The sequence below is a fragment of the Taudactylus pleione genome, unplaced genomic scaffold (assembly GCF_031769625.1).
Source record: "Taudactylus pleione unplaced genomic scaffold, aTauple2 ptg000173l, whole genome shotgun sequence".
Lineage (NCBI taxonomy): Eukaryota > Metazoa > Chordata > Amphibia > Anura > Myobatrachidae > Taudactylus > Taudactylus pleione.
In genome coordinates this window covers 3,690,063-3,702,155 of record NW_028284575.1, presented here as the reverse complement: position 1 = coordinate 3,702,155, position 12,093 = coordinate 3,690,063, and positions in this window count along the sequence as shown.

Sequence of the window (12,093 nt, the reverse complement as noted above, 5' to 3'; positions counted from 1 at the left end):
CACTAGTGATGTCAGTGGGAGTGCTTTTGGCTCTGATAGAGCCAAAAGCACTCCTGGGCTTGCGGCAGCGAGACCCTACCGCAGGGTCTCGTCGCAAGCCCGATGGTCGCGATGGTCATGACCATCGCGACCATCTTTTTGGCCGCTCGCATAAGCTGTGGGTGGTCACCCACAGCTATTTTTAGGTAGGAGGGCCCTGATTCAGTCCCAGCCAATCGGCTCCTAACTAATTTCTCAAACACAGCCTGTGACATGACAGTTAGGAGCTGATTGGTTCAGACTTTGGACCTCATTCAGAGGCGCTCGCAAAATGCGAGCGCTTGCTCTGAATAAGGGCGGCCGCATCTATTTTCCGGCCCGGCTTTCTGCCCGCTCGCTAGGCTGTGGGTGAACAGCCACAGCTTCAGCGAGCGGCCAGGTTGATGGTTGCGATGGTCAAGACTATCGCGACCAACGGGGCTTGCGACGAGACTCTTGTGGTAGGGTCTCGTCTACCGCCCCAGTGACCTTTTGGCTTTAGTAGAGCCGGATGCTCACCACTGACATTACGAGTGATGTCAGTGGGGCCTTCCACAAACGGCAGGCATTCCATCGGGAACGCCTCCGTTTGTGTAGCCTACCCGCCTACAAAACGGTGCGAGCTGTTGATCACCATTGACAGCAGCCTCTTTTGTAGTGAGTCCCGGAGCTAGAGAATTTCTCTTTCGCTCCGGGGCTTGCGCAAGCGCAGTGCTGTCGCTGCGCGTATGCAGGGCCTCAACATCGACCCGCTTGCGAGCACATAGGTGCTTGTGAGCGGGTCTAAATGAGACCCTTTATCTCCATTCACTTTGTCTCCATCCAAAGCTTAGTAAGTAGACCAGTAAGTGCCCAAGTCTTACAAGCAGTGGTGGACAGTAATGGCAAATATGTACTGATTAGTGGTGGCTCCAGAGGTGAGGCTGCAGCGCAGTCTAAAATTCAAATAGGGGAACCAAACCACACCAACTGCCACCCCAAATATGACTGGCAGTTGGTGTGGCTCCCCTATGGACTACGCTGCAGCCACACCGCTGGAGCCGGTACTGGTAATGATGGTAAGCAAAACCCAAAATAATCTGTAAACCCCCCAAAGGGTTGGCAACATCACCCCATCCTCTCCCAATGCTTCTCTTATTTATAAAGAAAAATAAGCTACTATGTCTTTAAATGTGATCTCTGCAGTCTTTCCCCTCATATTTCTATGAAACACTTTGTTTTATTGTGAGTTTTACAGGAACTGAACATTAAAGGGTCAGGCGCAGATTTTCCTCATCAATTCACATTATGTTAATCTCCAATACTCTCACAGCCTGTGCTGCCGTCTCCGCTGACATTTGAAGCTCATATCTTTATTGTGCACACTTTCCTGAAGACAGGACTTATTGATCCGCTTTCCCGTACATTGTCAGACAGGAGCTCCTGGTGTCACAGGTCATGAGCAGATTCCACGGCGGAGTCTAGTGTTACAGACCTTCCAAAATCTCATCCGAAATTTATGTTGCTCATTCATCGGATCTGTGTGCCAAACATCCTCCAGCAGGGCTTGGAAATGAGAAACTGTTTTGCTAATTATAATTAGTCTAATTTTAAGGGTTTCAATTAAGTTTGTGGAATTAAATGTGTTACATTTGCTGTTATAGGGGGAGATGTACTAAGCCTTGGAAAGAGATAAAGTGGAGAGAGAAAGTACCAACCAATCAGCTCCCAACTGTCACTTTACAGGCTGTGTTTGAAAACTGACAGTTAGGGACTGACTGGTTGGTACTTTATCTCCGTCCACTTTATCTCTCTCCAAGGCTTAGTACATCGACCTAGACATAAGACAATTGACAATAATGTGACAACCACCAGCATTGGATCTTTGCAATGTGAAAAGCAATTCTTTAATTGGATGTAGCGATTGGTTGTGACTTCCCTGTGCGAATTACCAAGAACATTAACAGGGGCGGCTTCAGGGGTGGGGCTGCAGCAAACTTGCCTACCCTCCCGATTCGGCCGGGAGCCTGGCGAAAATCGGGTGCTTCTCCCGGCCCCCCGGAAAGACAGGCAAGCCTCCCGGTCCCTGGCAACCCGTCTGACCCCCCCCCCCGCGACTAGAGTATAAACCTCGGCGCGTTGAATCGCGTAATCGTGGCCCCGCCCCCTGCTTCACAATGCCATTATTCGCGGCATTGTGAAGAGGGGGCGGGGATGCAATCACGATGTCACGCCCATGCTCCGCCCCCATTGAATCAGCATTTGCCGGGCCACACCCCTTTAGCCGCGACACTCCCCCCGCTGAGGAAGCCTGACAGCTCCCTCCCGGAAGAAGGGAGCTAAAAGTCGCCAACCATAGGCTGCAGTGCAGACCAAAATTCAAATAGGGGAGCCACACCAACTGCCAGTGAGCACTTGGGGTGGCAGTTGGTGTGGCTCCGCTATTTGAATATTGGACTGCACTGCAGCCCCACCTTTTGAGCCGCCACTGAATAATACCTACCTCTGGGGCAAAATACAGGAACTAATTCAAGGGTGAAAGTCCCTAAGATACAGTAGATATATATGATATATATATATATATATATATATATATATATATATATATATTGGTCTTGATTCGGAGCCAGACTCAAGTGGTGGAGTTAGTGTGATGCCGCTGGTGCCAGATGTACTACCTTATGCCAGCATCCGTGCAATTTCAAACAGGAAGCCGCGCCACCCACTGTTTTCTATCCACAGACGCAGCTGCCAACATTAGTATCGGCGCTTGCACTGGCCCCACGCGGAGTGCTCGAGAGCCATCAGAAACAGACGTCCCTTCTCCATGCCCACGATTCAGAATAGCGCGGGTATTCTAGCCACATGCTTATGACACTCCCAGGAGACGGATCTCTTGCCTACGACTTGTCTGCAGCGTTTCCACCCAGTTGCCACCCTGAAACGCCCATTTCATGCAAAGGGACATCTGTCCGTCTCTGAATCGGCCAGAGATGCACAAAAATGCATAAGTTCGCTTCTGCACATGTGCTGTATGCTAAAGCTCGCTATTTGCTGCCGTGCAAGGAGCTGCGTCCTAATCAGAATCCGGCCCATTGAGAGAACGTCCAAACACAGGCAGCAGGAGATTGGGGAAAAAGAGGGATTGCAGCAATGTGATAGGTGAGTGTAAATATACAAAATACACACACACAGAGCTGTAACTAGACTTTTTGGTGCCCTGTGCCAGAAAGACCATTGGTACCCCCTCTATTTTTTATATAGGGAGATAACACACCCGAAAAAGGGGCATGGTCTCATGGGGTAAGGGCCAGGGAAGAGATAGGGGAGGCCAGGAGATGCTGGGGATGAAATAAGAGGAAGCTACAAGTGAGAATGTAAATAAACAGAAATGTGACAGGCCCAAACAGCGCACCCTGACCTGTGATGCCCTGTGCCATGGCAGCGCCCGCCCTACCCTGGCTACGGCCCTGCACATACACACACACACATACATACATACATAACAAATATACTGTGGTAAGCTAGAGTGTTGTGGTGGGTCCAGGCCATGTAGGTGCCCCCTCTGATGCCCAGGAAAAAAGCCCTCAATTTCAGGAAGTAAATATTTATTATGCCCCGTCCCCACTACTTACATGCCATTCACATACATTTTTTAACTTTTGTATATTTTCAAGGTTTGTACCTCAAAAATATTGAATATATAGGGGCATATAATTGTCGCGCTGGACGGGATTCAATTAGCGGGGATTCCACGTGCGGGTGTCCCTGAGACCCCGTGCGCGAGTCCCCGCCGTTTGGCTTTACCTCGCACCTCATGTAGGTGCGAGGTAAAATCAGCGTGAGGCTGCGCTATTCGGCCTCGCGCGAGAGGGTATTACACACTGATTCCGCAGTTCTCGCGGAATCAGTGTGTTCTCCCGCGGGAGACCCGGTCTAATGACGCGGGGAAATAGCTATTTAATTGAATAGCTAAACCCCGCGTCGCAGGACTTTTGCCTGTCAATTAGCCGCAGGAGAAATCCCGCAGCTAATTGGATATGCCCCATAGTATTTCACCTCAGAGTGTAGGATAAATTAAGAGGAAATTGAAGTTAGAAGAACCAGTAAAGCCAACAAAGCATTCACACTGCACATTCAGTTGTAAAACTACACCCAGACAGGACAGGTTGCTCAAGAAAATTGCAACTGAGAACCAAAAATTGCCACCACAAACGTGTGCTGATGATGATGGTGTGGAGGAAGCAGGAACTAACATTTCTTTACATACTGTTCGGAGGCCCCCTGCAGAGTTTGGGTTTAGAGCTCGTCGACCAGTCAAGAAACCAAAGCTGACACCATCAATGAGGGAAAAACGCCCAGCATGGGCCAACATATATAAAACTTGGACTGGCGATGACTGGACCAATATAAGAAATAAATATTAAGAAATATTAATGGCTCTTGTGTGTTTCCCTATCAGAATTGGGTGTAATGATTTACAGTATATTTGTTTATTAACAACATGCTCTGACATCTGCCAATTGTATGCAAAGGAGGCTGGTTCACATCGCAGATCAGTTATTAATTCTATTACTGTATTTGCTAATTATAGGAGTGAGTTTCTGACGAGAGTGTTGTACAGACTATGGGTGAATGCAACCAGTACGTTCAACGAAGACCGGGTGAAGAGCTCCTTCCTGAGTGCGTAAAGCAAACTGAAGCATCCACAGAAGGTTATGGTGTGCAGGGGCAAACGTAGGATTTTTATAGGGGGGTTTACACACACACATATACTGTATGTGTATATATTATATATATATATATATATATATATATATACATACACAGTACACATACATACTGTATGTCACACATACATTAAACACACATACATATATACATTACACAAATACACACACACCCTTACTTTGTAAACCTGGCTGGCTGGCACCATGTCATCAGGCCCTTCCCCCTAGCGTGAAACTGACGCAATTCGCGGGTCAATTGGGAGGGGACGGAATGACACTATTCTAATGGACTTGTGTCATATTGGCTCCACCTACGCCTGACTGACCCGCGAATCGCAGCATTTTGCCATGAGGGGGCGGGGCTTAAGAGTGTGATGCCTGCTCTCGAGTCTGTCAGGAGGGGTTTCTGGGTACTCAGAAACCCCCCTGCGTGCGCTACTGGTGTGGAGTATTAGTTCAGCACAAGGCCCAGTGAGCTTGTAGATTATTAAAGGCATGATGAGAAAGGAGCAGTACATTGAGCAGGTTAACAGTCGTCTTATCACACAGATAGGAGAGTGGTTTCCGTGAAATGCTAGTATATTAATGCAAGATGGGGCACCATGCTATACGGCAATGATAGTATTAGAGAACCTTCGTAGAAAGGGCATCCCTGTTTTGGACTGGCCTGGAAATAATACAGACATGGGTCCAATTGAAAACATTTGGAAGTAGATAAAAGATGCAATAAGTGAAATTATCTGCACAAATAAGTGACAGCTGATTGAACAACTGATTCTGGGTTTGGTATCATGATGATAGAATAAAAGAGCTAAGGAACACACTGAGAGCATGCCCCACCGAGTAACAGCCATCATCAAAGCCAAGGGTGGCTCAACCAAGTACTGGCAGAAGTATATGCTAACCTAATGCATGCAAAGGCTGTTAAATAAAAAAATAAGGGATTAAATATGTGTATTTGCCATTATTTTATCAAAATTTTATAAGAAACAAAATAATTCCTAATTCATTGTCCAACCACTGTATGTATATATATATATATATATATATATATCCTGGTGCCCTCCCTGTTACCTAACCAGGAAGAGTTGGGGCAATATATATCCAACAGCACGGCAGCACTCTGGGCGACTTGTAATAAGGAGACTGGAGCGAAACCAAGGTAAGTAATCAGCGTTTCAGCGGTCTTGCTACATATTACACTTTTATTTAAAAGATTTAAGAACCGACTATCACAGGGATCATTTTTATCACTCAGTATATATAAGGAGGCACCCCAGCCCCCCTCTCTCTTGGGAGATGTTCTAACCCTTGGAGAGAGATAAAGTTCCAACCGATCAGCTCCTGTCACTTTTCAAACACAGCCTGTAACCAGTGGCGTAAGTTCATCCCAGACGCCCGGATGCAAAATTTAAATTTGGTGCCCCCCCTAAAAGAAAGTGAAAATACTGTATATATTGTGCATATCTGCCTATCTATCTATCTATCTATCTATCTATCTATCTATCTATCTATCTATCTATCTATCTATCTATCTATCTATCTATCTATCTATCTCATATGCACAAAAACACTAATATAAAATAGCCTTAAGTGGGGTGAATATATTATGGGCAATGGAGGAGGTGCCCCTTCACTGCTGGCACCTGAAGGCAGGCGCCTCCATTGTCTCCCATAGTTCTGCCCCTGCCTGTAACATGACAATTAGTTTTATCTCTCTCCACTTTATCTCTCTCCAAGGCTTTGTACATCTGCTCCTAATCATGGCTGCCCCCCACCTTCCAATGAGCGGGATGCAGCAAAGGTGAGAAATGCAGTCAAACCTCGAAAATGTGGGTTTGACCACATTTCTCATATGCACCAAGCCCAGGAGTGTGATGCGCTCCGGGGTTTTGTTGTGGTGTTACCCTATAGAAGCCTATGGGCTTCTATGGGTTACTATCGGGAGAGTGCCGGGAGAGGGATCCAATCTGATCCCTCCCAGCACCCCCATGCGGCCGTGCGTCCTGCGCATGCACAGAGGGGCATCTGGGTCATAGACTCGGAAGTCCTTCCATCACAAAGGGATGCTCTTACCGAGAGAGCGGTCCTTTGCGGTGTTCATCTGCATACCGGCATTGCATGCGAAGAGTGGAGGAATGCATTGCGTGCCCAATGTGTTGCGTCATGCATCCCGTCCAGTAAGAGCTGTGAAAGTAGAAACAATGAGCGATGAGATTAAAAAACACCTTCCAGCAAAACTTTATTGTCAGAGTTTTCGCTTTTGGCCGCAGTTTCATGTTAAACATTCTAAGCAGAGAAATAATACTGCTTTATGTGGAAGAATAAACATATTATTTCATTGTATGAAAATCACAGCACATTCTCCCCTTCCTGCTGGGAGTATATTACAAATGTATAAAATAAGTGAGGCCGTCAGTAAACACAATTACGGGAGATTTGGTTATCTTGCTGTATATACTGATATCAACGCAAATGTCTCATCTTCAGAAATTGTGCGCTCAATGGCGGCTCCGCCAGACAAGATATTGAATAGAAGTTACTTTTCCTGGCACAGACAGAGAAGCGTTTCATCCCGGCCCTCGAGATAAAGGGTTCGGAGAACCGAGAGCTGGCTCTGAGCTACACAGAAAGTCTGAGCTCATCCCGGCTCTGGGCAGCTCTTCACATTCCCACACACAAAACAATTCCGTCACACGCAAAATAATAAACTAAACACAAGAACATCATCAATGATAATAACAATAATAATAACAACAACAATAATAATATAATAGTCATGACAGTTATAATGGTACATGTAAATATTTTGTTTTGCAAGGTATGAGCTTATAAAACTAATGGGGTAGATATAAGCTGAAGGCAGCCATGAGATTTTGGCGACTTAGCCGCTCGATTAGCCTTTTAAAATATTGCCGCATTAAGGGACATGTCTATTAATTATCCGGTTTTAGACCCAATAATTATTATTTCTTCTCGAAGCAATGAGAAATTATATATCGCCGGAATGCGATCACTTTACTTGCTGCTTCGAGGACCGGCCGCGCTACTGCACATGGTCATCAAACCAGGCACGTGCGGGCAGCAATGACCAGGGAAGGATCCTACGAATCCCTCTCCCAATAAATTGAGCGGTAAGAAGCCCATAGGCCACAACAGCTAGCGTCATCTGAAGATGGCGTTAGTTACCGGGGCCAAGCTACGCTTGCTTCCTATTCTAGAGCTTGGTAAATATCACAAATAGCAGCCCCCATAGAAACCAGGGGAGCTGTTTGTGCGATCAAAAACAGCCACCACACTTCAAATTTGCAGACACCACCTGAAAAAAAGGGTGTTTTCAGGGGATATCATGCAAAATTTATTTTGATGACTAGGCCCCTAAATCGCCATAGTCTCTACAGATTTGGCAGGAGTCATTGGAGACTTTTAACATACATATAAGAATCTTATTAGTTTACACCACGCGCTAGGGCACCAAATTCCTGTACTGGGTTCTCCCTGTGCAGTATGTACATCTTATATTGGAAGTCTAGTAACCAATGGTGGACTACCCACCGGAGCCACTGGAGAACGGGATAATATCCTGCAAAGTACCCACGGGAGACATCTAGGGGTGCCACTTTCTGGTGGGTGGAACAGCACGCTTCCCTGCATGAAAGCCCTATTATGGGGGCAATGGGCAGCAAATTGTGGTGCGGGAGGTGGTGAATGGTGGGGAGGGTGAGGTTGGGGGTGAATTTGCAATCTACAGGCATCAGGATTGGGGCAGTGTCGTGCGTTCACAATCTCCCTGAAATGCTTTTTCAAAAGTAGGCAAGTATGCTCCAGCCTACACACACACACACCCACACACATACACCCACACACACCCACACACATACACACACACACATACACCCACACACACACACATACACCCACACACACACACACACCCCCACACATACACCCACACACACCCACACACATACACACACACACATACACCCACACACATACACCCACACACACACACACACACACACGCGGCGATGGGCGGCCTGACGGTTCATGTCATTAAGCCCCGCCACCTCGCAGCAAATTCCTGTGAAAGCGCATGATTAAATAGGGGGCGGGGCCAAATGACGGGATTTTTGATTAATCGAGTCATTAAGCCCCGCCCCCTACTTGGGGACCCCGATCTCAGTGGAAATTCTCCCCATTCTGCCCACTTCACTAGTGAAGTGGGCAGGAATTTTGAGAAGTGCCTACTCTACCGGGGGTTACTGACCAGCCCCAGTCAGAATGTAGAGTGTTTGGGCTTCCGGTGTCTGTATTTCATCTGGCGGCATTACATACCAATTCCGTAGGCATGTACGCGACTACCCCCCCACACACCCACACACTCACAAACATCTGACCTCCAGCTTGTACACTACCCCCTCCCCCACATTCACACGTGACCTTACCTGATCTCCAGCCTGTACACTACCCCCACCCCCCCACACACACATACACACACACACACATACACACCACATAAACTCCAGCCTATACACAACCCCACACACACACACACCTGACCACCAGTCTGTACACTACCTCCCTCCCCCACACACACACCTGACCTTCAGCCTGTACACTACCCCCCCACACACACACACCTGACCTCCAGCCTGTACACTACTTCCCCCCCACACACACACGCATGAAATCCAGCCTATACACTACCTCCCCCCCTACACACACACACCTGAACTCCAGCCTATATGCAAACCCCCGCACACACATACCTGACCACCAGCCTGTACACAACCCCCCCACACACACACACAAGACCACCAGCCTGTACACTACCCCCGCACACACACACATACCTGACCACCAGCCTGTACACAACCCCCCCACACACACACACCAGACCACCAACCTGTACACTACCCCCCACACACACACCTGAACTCCAGCCTATACACAACCCCACACACACACACCTGACCACCAGCCTGTACACAATCCCCCCCCACACACACACCAGACCACCAGCCTGTACACTACCCCCCACACACACACACATGCCTGACCACCAGCCTGTACACAACCCCCCCACACACACACACCAGACCACCAGCCTGTACACAACCCCCCCACACACACATACCTGACCACCAGCCTGTACACAACCCCCCCACACACACACACCAGACCACCAGCCTGTACACAACCCCCCCCACACACACACCAGACCACCAGCCTGTACACTACCCCCCACACACACACCTGAACTCCAGCCTATACACAACCCCACACACACACACCAGACCACCAGCCTGTACACAACCCCCCCCCCACACACACACACACCTGACCTCCAGCCTGTACACAGATCCCCCCCCCACACACACACACACACACACACCTGACCTCCAGCCTGTACACAGATCCCACCCACACACACACACACACACACACCCCTGCCCTCCAGCCTGTACACTACCTTCCTATCCTGACCAGCTGCCTTAGATACTAGTCAGATCGGGGATTTAAAAATGATGTAACAATCAGTTAATAAGAAAGCCCTATATGATAAATGTGGCCCATTCTCTGTCTGTGAATGATCAGCGAGTATTTGTCTATAGTATGAAGGTGACTGTGGGGTTATTGATGTCTCGCAGATGATTTGTACGGGATAGCTCCAGCTTTCCTCACTCTAATGTAGTTATTGATCTCACACTCAGTAACAATGAAACATAATAGACTCTCAAGCAAACAAATGTGTACAATAAGCCAAAAGATCTCTATACTATAAAGTATAACATAGTTACCAATAATACAGTAATACTATATATATAGTGCCATTTACTATGTATGCACAGAAGTGCTATAGATAAAGGGACTGATGCAGGGTCTAGCACATTAGTCAGCTTTGCACATCGTATATATTGTGTGTTTCATCATTCAACACCTGTATCCAGGGCCGGATTAAGGGGGGGGGGGGGGGCGACAGGGGCGGTCGTCCCTGGGCCCCCACACACGGAGGGTCCCCACTAGCAGCGGTGCGCTGTCTACGCCCACCGCTAGTGTCCCCGGCCTCCGCTATATACTAGTTTATTTGCCCTGGCATATGCTGGATCACCTCAGTCTCCGCCCTCAGATCCTCCCCATCCCCGCCTCCACTCTATCCGCCCCCCTCTCTTCTGTTCTGGCCCCTCTCCCCTCCGCTCTGTCCCCCCCGCCCTGTCACTGTACATTTAGAGCTACAAGATGGAGGTTACAGTCTACAGTCATTTAGAGCTACGATATGTAGATATTACAGTCTAGCTTGCCCTCAGTAATGCTGGTGTGGTTACAGGCTTCTCACACCGGGGCAATTTTTTGGTTGGGCCTGTAACCTCTTTAATTTAAGTCTTTATTTCTGTCACAAGAACAGGTGGTAATTATGCAGACTTGCTGGCAGGTAAAATAATTTCTGAAGGTACGTTTGTCAGACCTGAGGTGGAGACACAATTCCATATGTCACCTCCCGTATGTTGCTTTCCCAAAATAATTCTCTATTACACCCTTACATTCCTCCCCGGCTCCCTGTCTGCTGAAGCCCATATGTTACCGATCTGTTAGGGAACAGGGTTCTGCTGACAAGGAATCACTTCATTCAACGGATTAGTTCCTTCTAAAGTCAGGCTCTCACACAAGACACCGGGCTCATCTTTCAGGGTAGATGGAACATTACTATTAACCTTGTCTTTTTTGATCATCTTGGAATCTATTTAGCAGTTTAGGGCGCAGGTTGGGGTGAGAAAAGTCCCCCCATTAGCTACAGTACCTAGAAGAGCTCGATATGTTTGGTAACAATGAAACGTAGACATAGTATTTTTGGATAGATTTATATATTTTAGGTTACAGTATGTCAGGCGGGCTAGGCCCTCTGAGGGTGATCTGCAACTTATGCTAATAGATTTCCAGAGAAAAGGATCGGGATACAATTTCGGGATATTTAAATAAAAAATAAATCAGCCGATTTCTATGCCCAGTATTTGTTATGTGTGGTTTATATCTCACGTTATGCTACCGAATTCTTGTTGATTTTGTAATATATTGTTATTAAATAAAAAAACAACTAAATACCAATAAATATATATTGTAAAAAATAAATAAATAAATCGTCCTACATATAGAAATAAAGAAGAAAGACATAACATACAACAAAAGTGAGCAAAGTTCAGTACTGCCCCCTGGGGCTTTGCAGTCCTGTGAAGGTGCCTGCCTAGTATCTGACTACAAGAAGGTGAAGAGCGAAATGCGTCGTGGGACGTTTCAGAGGATGATAGGTGAGAATTAAACACATTCGAAGACTGTCCCATGACAAGGTAGGTGTAACATTACAAGC